This window comes from Colobus angolensis, unplaced genomic scaffold, assembly GCF_000951035.1.
Source record: "Colobus angolensis palliatus isolate OR3802 unplaced genomic scaffold, Cang.pa_1.0 Scaffold369, whole genome shotgun sequence".
In the NCBI taxonomy this organism is placed as follows: Eukaryota; Metazoa; Chordata; class Mammalia; order Primates; family Cercopithecidae; genus Colobus; species Colobus angolensis.
Window position 1 is genome coordinate 202245 of NW_012117032.1, and position 12935 is coordinate 215179.

Consider the following 12935-nt stretch of genomic DNA (forward strand, 5'->3'; position numbering starts at 1 on the left):
CATGAAAAAATGCTCATCATCACTAGCCATCAGAGAAATGCAAATCAAAACCACAATGAGATACCATCTCACACCAGTTAGAACGGCAATCATTAAAAAGTCAGGAAACAACAGGTGCTGGAGAGGATGTGGAGAAATAGGAACACTTTTACAATGGTGGTGAAACTGTAAACTAGTTCAACCATTGTGGAAGACAGCATGGCGATTCCTCAAGGATCTAGAACTAGAAATATCATTTGACTCAGCCATCCCATTACTGGGTATATGTTCTTCTAACTTCTTGCCTGCATTTTGGGCTTAATGCCTGAACTATCGTGAGACCGTGAGGAAATAGGTAATGTTCTAAAAATGACATAGCAGAAGTAGAGAGGTTTGGTCCCTGGAAGTTTCACCCACATCCCACATCAGCCCTGGCCTCTGGCCACCTCCAGACTTCCTGTTAAGGGAGATGAACTTCAGGAGTGTAAACACTAAGAGCAGGGTTTTCAATGACATCCTAACATACATCTTATTAAAATAAATTTCAAGGAAAGAAATATTTTGCCAGGAGAAAATATGACAGTTCATTTCAAAATAAAGCTAGAAAAAAATATATATTTCTTGAGAAACTGAAGACTTAGGCTCACATTGGCCTGAAAGATTTAACTAATGGTGAATGATCAATAATTATCTTAATTAACATATTCTGTCTACTTTTGTGTATGTCCAAACATTTCTAGAGTTAAACAAAAAAGAAAGAATAAATAACATTTAGAGAAAGATAAAGGGCCTTCTGCAAATAATATATTCAAAATTGGAGGTAGCTAAACTCTGTCCTGTGTATATGTTTTTGCTCACTTGGTTTTAAGCAAAAATTTGTGCTTGTCTAATATCTTTATTATTAAAATAGACTGAACATAATTCATTGGTTCAGTACTTACTGAGTGCATGTGTGTGCTAGGCACTTGTAGCATTCTCTACACTCAAACAGCAACAAGCAGAGCAGGAAAAGAAGACACCTGATTCAACCACTTCAATGCCACCAGGGAGACAGGCAGGGGTCACTGTGACAGCTTAGAGGAGGAGACAGCTTGGGGAGGTGCATCGTCAAGAAAGGCATCTCGGAGGGAACGCTGGCAGAAAGAAAGGAGCATGAAGGTACAAAGGGAAATAAAGATAGAGAAACAGGCAGGATCCAGATCATGAAGGATCACATCATACCATGGAGTTTGAACTTTATCTCACAAGCTTTGGGAAGCCAGTGGCTATACACTCTGTACACTCAGATTTGTGGTATAGATAGTACCCAGTATAGATGAGATGAGATAGGGTGCTGGACCAGAGGCCTGGGAGTATGTAACCACGTTGGTTGAGACATCAAAAAGGGATAAAGGGAAGGAGAAAAATCTCAAGGTTTGGAGGGGAGTCCAGCTGCTGAACTACCAAAGGGTCATGTCCAGTCAAAGTTATTGAAGTTAAGCTTCTTGCAGGTGTTAAAGCCAATAGGACAGTTTCTAAAATCATCTTTGATAGGACAAAATACTCACCTTGCTGATTTTAAAAGGCATTTCCCTAGTTTTGTATTTCTCAAATGAATGATCCCAGTTTCCTTTGAAGTAGATGGCATTCACGAGAATCAGCTTTGTCAATGAATCAACTGAAACTCAAGGCAGCACCTCTGTAATTTTACCTGTAAAGAAGAGTTAAAGAACCATTTACCTAAATGTATTCCTTGATGCTTGTATCAGGAGGAATATTCAGATTGTGTGGTCTCTTTGAGAAGGCAACTATGCATGAAAGGAGTTCATGGTGTCATGAAATATAACCATGTAAAGGGACGCTTGTCCTTAAAACAACCATAGTAACAACGCTGCAACAAACAGTTGAAATTGAATATAAGCTCTAGGAAGAAGAATTCCACAACTTGAAAAGAGTGCATAAAACAAACAAGCAGATATTTATAGGCAGAGGATGAACTGATAATAGATTAGGTAGAAAGGAATAATTGGTGACTATGGCATAAAGAAAGAAACAAAGAATTGTCAAAAAAGTGAGCAGTTGTAGCAAGTGTAAAGAACAGTTTAAATTAAGAAGAAGGAAATTTTATTATTATCAATGAAAATAAAACCTACTTAGTACTAACCAGAAAAGTCAATTGAAATGTAGATCGTTCTGGAAGAAATGTACTGAATATTGAGAAACATCAGATACTTGGTAAGAGTGGGGATAAAGCTAGAGAAAATTTCTATCCATTGGCAATATTTCAGAAGCAAATTTTTAAGATTTGCATAATTAGAGAAAAAATCACTCCTTTTATATATGACAATTTTGTAAAGTAAAACTATTAAAATATTATTGAAATAGAATGACAATATATTTTCACCTTCAGTCTTATCAGCAACCCAGGCATTTATGTGTCTTCTGCAAGTCTCTGTATCATTAACAAAGTCAAGGTTTTCTATTTTTGCTTGGTAGAATTTGCTGCAAGAATCTGTAAAACACTAGGATAAACCAAGCAACATAATTTTATAGCTACAGAAATAAGACCAACAGCTTACTTCTTCATTGTGCCACATCAGAAAATCAATAATATTATGATTTAGCATACATTTACAAATATAAGGAATTAACCAAAAGTCCAAATTCTTTTCAGCAATATTTACTCTTAGCTTGTAAACTAAGTAATATAGTGGTCTGCGTATCAAATAATTTTCATGACCTGCTGGATCCCTGAAGACAGTAGCAGTGCATCAGTGACATGATTAAAGACACAGAGAATTATTCAGGAAGACCTAGCCATCCTTACATGCATGCACCTAATAATTGAACATCAAAATACTTCAGACAAACACTGATAGAACTAAAAGAAGAAACAAATAAATTCACTTTTATAATTGGAGATTTCAACACACCTTTATGAGAAATAGACCAATCCTGCAGGCAGAAAATGAGTAAGAACATAGTTGAACTCAACTTTGTTTTTCAAGGCTTTGAGATTCTGTGACTATAAAATCTGCCACTCCTACAAACTATTAAATTTGTTGAGTGAGGATTAACACAGCAAGTGCTATGGCTGCCTCTTCATTTCAGAACAACAGAATATAAATATGAGTCTACCGTTCCATAAATTACATTGGAAAAATACACAATTCTAGGCCAGCAATCTCCATCTGAACCTTCTGGGATGATGAGAATGGTGTAAATCTGCAATGTCCCAAGTAATGCCACATTGGCTATTGAGCACTTGAAATGTGGCTAGTTGGACTGAGGAGCTAAACATTTAATTTTATTTGATTTTAATTAATTTCATGGAAACCTTAGTAACCACATATAGCTAGTGAATGTTTCAGACTACAATCAACTTTGCAAAAAAAGTTCATACCAGGCCGGTCGTGGTGGATCACACCTGTAATCCCAGCACTTTGGGAGGCCAAGGCGGGCAAATCACGAGTTCAAGAGATCAAGACCATCCTTGCCAACATGGTGAAACCCTGTCTTTACTAAAAATATAAAAAATTAGCCAGGCGTGGTGGCAGGCGTCTGTAATCCCAGCTACTTGGGAGGCTGAGGCAGGAGAATCGCTTGAACTCCCCCAGGCAGTGGAGGTTGCTGTGAGTCGAGATCGTGCCATTGCACTCCAGCCTGGACAACAAGAGTGAAACTCCGTCTCAAAATAAATAAATAAATAAATAAATAAATAGATAAATAAATAAATAATCAAACTATATTTAGTTAATATAGTCTGTAGAATTATGATATTAACAAAAACCTACATTATGTTATATAAAAGCAGGAAATTTGGTGGAAATTAAATGGACTGAAATAACTAATTTATTGATCATGCACTATAGAATTGTTTTCCAAACTTTCCCTCAAACTACTCATAGCTAATATTTAATTCCCCTTTTCAGAATTTTGTGGGTTTTTTTTGTTTTGTTTTGTTTTGTTTTTACAGAATTTTCTACTTCTATTTCAGCATAGCATTGGAGAGGAAATGTGACAGTAGTTAGGAACACAATTTCTGCAACTTACTAGCTGTGTGACCTTCAAACATTTTCTTAATCTCTTTATGCCTCCATGTTCTCTCCTGTAGAACAAGGAAGCAGTAATAGCTACACCTCACAAGATAACTGTGAATTCCTATGAAATATCACCTTTTCATGTAGCATTTTTGAATTCTTGGTATGTTTCAGGCACTACGTAACTGATTTATGTACATTATTTCACCTAACCCTCCCATAATTCATGCCTTGCCAAAATTGCTGGCTCTGCTTGTTTTTCAGTGGTTTGGAAATTGTTTACATCTCTCAATATGAAAAATAATCTGAAAGTAAACTGATGAATCTCACATATTGATGACTTTTTGCACCCCTAGGTGATCTTTTTATCTATTAAACATGTTTTAAAATAATTGTTTGCTATTTTAAGTTACTATTTTACAAGCCATCAGTAGTCAAAGTAAAATAACATCTAATTATATTTGCTATTGGTGCCAGATTCTTGGAAATAAGAATAATTAATTAATTAATGAGAAATAGATGACAAATAATTCTCATCTCTTTATTTTACATTTCAGTATCAAAATAACATTTAAAAATCAATGATTTTCTTAAAATAGTCACCAAAAATGGATATTTGTTTGTTAACATTTTGGTTGTCTTTGTATAGAAAACTAATAAAAAGCTGGTAATAAAGTTAATAGTAGCTAAGACTACAAAAATAAGCTGTAAAAATCACAATACCGTATACAAATCTTATAAATATTTGACTTTATGCCTTACAACCTTCACTTTATACCAATTCGTTTTGAAACAATTAATTTAGAGTCTGAAACAAGTTTGAAAAATAATGAATAAAACCATATAACACAGTCAGAGTGATACCCTAAACATAAATGATTCTTATAAACCAGTAAGAAAAAGACATCCATCCCCATGGGGAAATGTGTAAAATAATACGTAAATAGGTAATTCACAGAAAAGATAGAAATGCTCAATAAACATAAGAAAAATTGTTTAATTCCACTAATAACCGAAAGCTTTAAAAGTTAACAATATGCGGTGTTGCTGATGGTGGGTGGAAAGGAACACTCTACAAATATGCCTTTGGGATTGTAAAATGGCGACAGTACTGTGGTGAGCAGCTTGGCAGTATTTATTAAAACTTCAAAGCTTCATTCCCTTCCTTCTGCAAATCCATCCTAGACAGTAACTTACACACACATGAACGCAACTGTGCACAGGATATTACTGTCTGTGATGGCCCCGGTTAAATACAGCTGAACTGTTCATCAAGGAAAGAAACATTTGCTACATCAAGATACACCCGTACTTAGGAATATCAGACAATGGTTAAAAAGAGTGATGCAGATTCACATAGACTGAGGTGGAAAGAATTTAAGACACATTGTTAAGTAAAAGACCACAAAGTATAAAGCAATATGTATCGTATAATAATATTATATGGTGGGAAAACACAAAGCAAAATTTCTGGATGTGAAGGATACACCTCAAATCTATAAAAGCTCTCACATTGAAAAGGAGAGTAACGGGGTTGGAAATATGTTGATGAGGACTCTTGGTTTATATACATTATTTGTGTTTTCATATATCAAGAAATTACTTGAGCAGTTTTGGTTTTTAAAAATAAAAATGTGGCCAGGCGCAGTGGCTCACACCTGTAATCCCAGCACTCTGGGAAGCCAAGGCGGGCGGATCACTTGAGGGCAGGAGTTGAAGACCAGCCTTGCCAACATGGTGAAACGCCATCTCTACTAAAAATACAAAACTTAGCCAGGTGTGGTGGCACACACCTGTAATTGCAGTCACTTGAGAATCAGAGGCAGGAGAATCATTGAGCCAGGGAAGTGGAGGCTGCAGTGAGCCGAGATTGTGCCACTGCACTCCAGCCTGGGCGACAGAGTGAGTGAGACTCCATCTCAAAAATAAATAAATAAATAAATACATTTAAAAAATAAAATTTAAATTTAAATGTCATAAAAGCACTGTCAACAAATACGACCAGTATAATTAGCCAAAAATAAGCTTTAAAATATTTTCAGTGTCTAAAAAGTGAATCAAAATATTAAAATGTGTAAAACATTAAGAAAATGTCACAATGCACAAAAACGTTAACAATATCTGCAAAGCAGTTATCATAAATACTCATTTTGATCATTTATTTGTTTTGGCTGATTCTTTTCCAATTGTAAATGTGTGTAAATTCTTTTATAAAGATTATCTCATTAAAGCTTCACAATGCTGGGCAGTATTTGCTCTAAGACCCATTTTATAAATGATAAAATGCAATCAGAGGAGTGTGTGAGGTTCCTGAATGGAGTCCTGAATTCAGGTCCACCTGTATGAATTCATAGCCCACATTCTTTCTACTACTGTCCATCACCCATTACTATCTCTATTTTCTCCAATGAAAAACAAGTATGACTTACTGAGAGGAAGTCATAAGACTTTTCTCCAAAGAGCTGGTTAGCAGTTCTAAGCAAGTACTGAGTGCCAGTTCTGTTAATTTCAGTGAGAAGCGACTGAAAACCTTGGTGAACATCTCCATCTTAACCTCCAAATTTACTAAAAAAAAGTGCCTGAAATTAAACAAAACAAAAAAAAAAACCAGGGGAAAATAACATTTTCAGTATTCCCTGACTTCAAGAAATAGGTACAACACTAAACTTAGCACTAAGAGGTTTACAGATCCTTATTGTAGCTTAAATGATGATTAATTAAAGATGAAAAGTGTCTTGAAAGCCACCCAGTCTCCCTACCTATAGCTCTTCTCAGTCCTGCCTATAATTACTTCCTAAAGGAAACCAAAGTTTTCTAAGTATTAGTATGAGTGGAAATGCCTTTTGCAAATCCTAACAAAATGTATCTAGTTATTTATGCTCATTTATGCTCACTATTTGTGGTAGTTTGTCTGAAAACACAGCTGCCAACCATATGTTCCATCTCTGCATGCACAGGCTTCTCCTGACATCAAAAGATGGAGTCTCTCTCCCCTCCTGTGGGATCTGGGCTGGTCCTGTGACTTGCTCTGAATAACAGAATGCAGACATGATACTGTCCTTAAAAAGCCTAGCAGCTTCCATTTTTGCTCTCTCATAACCCAGCTACTATGGTGTAAGGAAACACAAGCTGTCCTAAAGCAAGGATACACAGAAAGGCCTGGAGGAATGGGAAGACTTGCTTGTAGGGAACTAAGGCCCCAGCCACCAAGCAGCACCAAGACCCAGACAAGTGAGTGAGACCTTCCTGGACCTTCTAGCCCAGTAGCCTGCAGAAGCACCCACATGAGTGACCCCAAGTCACCACAGATGGTCAGGCAGTGGTAACATGCTCCCACCTGCCAACTCTCCATCCACATCCTTTGATACTATCAAAGTTGTCTGTTAAAAGAGGAATTTCTTTGGGACTTGAAATGTAGAAGAAGAGCTCAACTGAGTAGTAGCATTTATTGTTGTCTTGAAGTGGCGCTAGGTACCTGAGACATCTGGGCTGCAGTGTTTCCCTTCGCTCCCATGAAAACCATGGCCAAGGCTGACAACATGCTCATGGGTGAAAAAAATATATTGTTTGAGTTGTTTTCCCCTAGCTTTTTCAAAAGGTTTAATGCAAAGATGCCAGTTGCTTCTGATAGAGTGTCCATGACAGTGAACCTGAAACAATGGATTTTAAAACAACATTACATCAATGTGGGCTTACATATGTATTGTATTTTTACTCTTATTTATTAATAAATATGGTTAATACTTTTGTTCAGTGAGCAAATAGGTACACATGCAAAAACTACACTAGGGCTTTTCTTGCAAAATTTCATTTAATCCATACAACATGATGAAGTAGGTGCTGTAAATATCTGCATTTTACAAGCAAAGAAATGGGGCATTAGCTGTTTTTCCTTATGTTAATATTGCTTTTCCTTCATTTCTTTAGTTTTCAATGTATCTCTGGCAAATTTTCCCCTAAATTTTCTACAGATCAGTCAAACATTTTTAGTAATTACTTTATATGTTCAACCACATATGAAGAACCTATCAATCCCATTTTTCATCTCCTCCAGTCTTTCAGTCTGCTGATGAGTGCAGCATTCTTTAAAGTCTAAAATTTTCATTACCAAAAGAGAATTTTCACAAGCAGAGAACAACTTTCCCTACTATTATACTTTAGTTATTGATCAACTTATTGTTTTCCAATATGATAAACCTAATTTTTTTCTTAAACTTTAAAGCATACTGCTTACACAGCAAATAAGTCATTTTTTAAATGTTTAAGCATTAATTATGAAGTCTAATAATCAGATGCTTTATTTATTTATTTATTATTTATTTATATATTTTGAGACAGAGTTTTGCTCTTGTCACCCAAGCTGGAGTGCAATGTCGTAATTTCGGCTCACTGCAACCTCCACCTCCCAGGTTCAAGTGATTCTCATGCCTCAGCCTCCTGAGTAGCTGGGATTACAGGCACATGCCACCACACCTGGTTAATTTTTTTATTTTTAGTAGAGATGGGGTTTCACCATGTTAGCCATTCTGGTCTCGAACTCTTGATCTCAGGTGATCTGCCTGCCTCGGCCTCCCTAAGTGCTGGGATTACAGGCATGAGACACTACGCCCAGCCTATCAGATGTTTTATTAATCATTGATTATAAACTCTAATATATCAGATGTTTTCAAGTTTTAAACAACTTTAATAACAAACTTACAAAGTTAAACACTTATAAATCCAGTAAGCTAGCTTCTCCAAAAACATGGTATCAGCGTCTCTCCTGGTTTCTTCTAAAGGAGGAGAGTTGTAAGGTATGAATTTTGGATACTCACGCAGCATATGAGTTTAGGTACTGACCAAAAACACTGCTGCTCTTCTAACGCCTTACCAGTGACAAAACTGGAATGGATATTTATTTTTAGTTCCTAAGTATACCATGTGTAAATCCAATTGGCATTTAAAGATTTTATACATCTTCCCTTTCTGAAACATACTTTCATTTAGAGACTGTCCACTGGGGCCCAATTGTACAACCCTTCTCTTTCATAATTCCAATGTGTTGCATCCACTGCTATTGATCACTGATATTGTTGACTCTATTCCTTTCTGAACCCATTGCTCTTTCGTGTGCAGCAACCCCATCTCATCTAAGGCAACCGTTCGCCAATGTCCTTTGTTTTAAACCCGTGTTTTTTCTGCTTCGTTGTTTACTCGTTTGTTTTGATGGAGCAATAGCTTTCTAAGACAGAATGCACAAACTTTGATGGATTGCATATTTGAAAATATCTTTATTCTTCCATTAGATACTATTGATCATTTGGCCGAGTCCATACTCTAGATTGCAAATCATTTTACCTCCGAAGTCTTGAGGCATTGCTTCTTTGCCTTCCAGCCTTTAGTTTTGCTGTGGAGAAGTCTAATGACACTCAGATCCCAGTTCTCTCCCCGCTTCCAGTTTACCCCTCTTTAGAAGCTTACGAAACTTTATCGTTATCCCTGGTCATCTACAATGTCACAAAGACTGTGTCCTGTGAACCCAGTTCATCATTTTTGTGGGGCACTTGGTGAGCCATTTCAATCTAGCAATTCAAGATTTTTTTATTGTACTTTTTGTCAATTTCCTCCAGACAGATTCTCTGTTTTATTTTTCTGTCCCTTCTGTTAGTCAGGTGCTAGAACTCTTGGACTGAACCCCTCATCTGGAGTTTCCCAATCCTCTTCATGCCCTGTCACTCTCAGAAAATATATGAACAGCAGCTTGGGATAAACGAAACTGCCCATTACAGGAATGACCAGCTCCAGTCACCCAGATCTCACCCAGCTATCCCGAGTTGTAGGGATCAATATTTGACACATCTGCTACCTCACCCAGGGCACAACACCCTGATAGGCATTCAGGTTTGAAAACTCCGCTTTAATCTTCCAATTATCAAGTTTTACATCACTTTGATATTTTGTTCCATTTTTCCGAAAGACATCTGTGGGTTTATCCTCTAATCTTTCTATTTTTTGTTTATTTTTGAGACAAGGTCTCACTCTGTCACCCAGGCTGGAGTGCAGTGCTGTGATCATGGCTCACTGCAGCCTCGATCTCACAGGCTCAAGCAACCTTCCTGTCTCAGGTCCCTCCACCCATCTGAGTAGCTGAGGCCACAGGCATGCACCACCATATTTGGCTAATTTTTGCATTTTTTGGCAGAGACGGCGTTTCACCATGTTGCCCATACTGATCTTGAACTCCTGGGCCTCAAATGATCCGCCCACCTCAGCCTCCCAAAGTGCTGGAATTACAAGTGTGAGCCACCACACCTGGCCTCTATTAATTTTTAAAATTTTGATTTCCAAAAAATCCTACTTATGCCCTGTTATTCCTTTTTCACAGCATTCAGTTTTAATTCCCTAGAGAACGTCAATTATAGTTTTATTGTGCTGTCTTCTGCTTCTGGTGCTGCCTCACTTTCTCAGATGTCTTTACCATTGTGGTTAGTGTTTGCTCTTATTATTTAGATCTCTTTCTTCATACATGGGCTTTTCCAGAAATGCTGAACTTTCCAGTCCATGTTTAAAATGAAAACACTGATTAGAAATTCTCTTTACGTGGGTAGGTCATTTTGGTTGTAAGGGTGGAGGCTATGGGAGGCAAAGGTGATCCACTGCGATGTGATTTTGTTGAGGAACCAGGAAATGAAGGTCTTTTTTCTGAGACCAGGGGGTTTTTTGAGACACTAATCTTCTGGTGGTATGGAAGCAGGTGGGGTTGGGGACTGAGGGGACTTTCACTTGGCCATTAGCTGGTTTCCAGCCTGGTGCCTTACTCCATCCCCTCACAGAACCTGTGGGTCCCTGCGTTTGAGCATCAGATCCTGTAGGGGTGAGGCATTGGTCTGCTATTGGGTAGCTGGCTAGGGGAGGGAGGATGGTTGGTTGCCAAGGTGGGTACTGGCATCAGGGGAATCAAACCATTCTGTAAACAGATTTAGGCCAAGGCCCCTATTTCTCAGCCCTGCATTTCCCTCCTGTCATTTTAGGTAATCAGTGCCTCCAATGTGAAGCCTCATAGCTCTTTATAGGTTATTTCCCACCCCCACCTCACAAAAGGCAGCGAGGGCACCAGTCTCACTCTTCTATCCTCTTTCATCCTCCAAAAATCTGCGAAAATCTCTTGCCCGCTGTTTGCTTCCTCTCTTAGTTTCACATCAATCGCAGTGCACATTGTTTAAACCCAGAATACAAGGAAACCCAGGATCAAATACAAACGTGACTTAACACATCAGCCCTGGGAACTACACCAGGGAGATTACAGCTCTCAGTCACACTTCCGTCGTCAGGCACAATTAGACCCCCACAGTGCTGAATATTAATTTGCTATAACTTATGTTTTCCAAAACTGGGTTTTAAGGGATGGGTGAGAAGAAACTAATTCCAGTGCCAATTTTATCTTACACGACAAAATCTAAATACGATTAAAATGCACCCCCCCCGCACACCCAATCTTCTCTTAGCTTAAGGATAACGGATTTTGAAATATTTTGTCTTGCAATGAGTTCATTTAAAACAGATGTGGAATGTCCCTCACGATGATCTTTGCAGGCCTGGACGACCTCAAAAGTGCTGTGGTGTTGGCCAAACTCTGGAGGCCAGAGAGGGCTGTGACACCCTGGCGCTCATTCTTGGAAAAGGTGTTGGGGGAGGCGCAGGGTCCAGGCTGCCTTTGGGACCCGCCCCTAGTTCTCTCTCGAGTGTCTCCATTCTTCTCAGAAAGTTCCAACGCACTGTTCCCTGCAGGGTCACCTGTGGCCAGGTGGCCCCAGGCTACAGACCTAGAGGCTGCTCGACGGCCCCATCCCGCAGGCGGCCCTGCCTCCTCCTGGGCCTCCAGGTGCACGGCCCCGAGTCCTGGGGTCCTAGTGGTCTGAGGAGTCACAGCCTCCTCCCGCCCCCAGTGAGTACTTCAGCAGGGTGGGCTGGGCGGCCGGAATGTCTGCACCTGTTCCCCAGCTCCAGCAGGGTGAGCCGAGACGAACCAAGACAGGCACTCCCCAGATCCGCACCCATCCTCCCCACCCGCGTCCTCGTCAAGACCCGCAGGGGTCTCAGTCAGGCGCAGCTACGCCCCTGCCGTCCGGAAGCGCCAGGAAAACGTCCCAGGTCCAGGAAGGCGTGTTGGGCACTATCCCCGGCTTCACCTTCGCAGCTTCCTGCCCCTTTCTTAGGCGCAAGAGCGGATAACCTGGTGCCCGCGTGTGGGAGCCGCTCCCCAAACCAGGCACGTACCCTAGTTGTAGGCGCCGCTGCCCAGAAGCGAGGAGACACCGGGTCGGAGTGGCGGGGATAAAGACGTCTGGCCGAGGCGGCTGTCAGATCCTAGCGGAGTAGGGTGTCCGGCAGAGTCGGCACCCGGCCAGGCACCTCCCCAGCCCAGCTGGCGCGTAAGTAGGAGGGCGGTGCGAGTCCCGCAGGCCGCAGGGGCTTCCGGTGCGGCGCACTGAGGACGCTCAGGCGAATAAAACGAAGACGCTGCTCTATGGGAGTTTTCAATCAGGAAGCAATATTACCACCGCCCCCCGATTCCTACCCCGAGTTAATGTGTCTTTGAAAATAACTGTGAATTATTACTTCAGTGACCAGAAAAGTGCCAATTCTTGGTACATGAAAGTAAGCAGCACATTGCAGAACGACAATTAAAAATAAACGAATCTATGCAGCCGTCTAGTAATATGAATAATCTGCATGTTGCAGAACAAAAATCAAAAATAGACAAATCTATGCAGTCGTCTAGTGATATGAATTGGACTTCAGGGCATTGACAAATTATACAAATGACTGTGAAAACCCTGTTTACCTTTTTGGAGCAGGCATGGAGAAGAGAAAGGGTTCAGATGACTGGGGGTAAGGAGAATAATAGCTGGATTTTACTTTTTGTTTTTATTTTATTATTATTATTATTTTTTTTTT

The 12935-nt window shown here is 39.6% G+C and overlaps 1 pseudogene; it reads right to left on the bottom strand.

Annotated features, from left to right (window-relative positions):
- LOC105520018 overlaps positions 1–7638 on the bottom strand; it is a 19326-nt pseudogene extending 11688 nt beyond the window's left edge.
- Positions 7639–12935: the final 5297 nt, after the last annotated feature.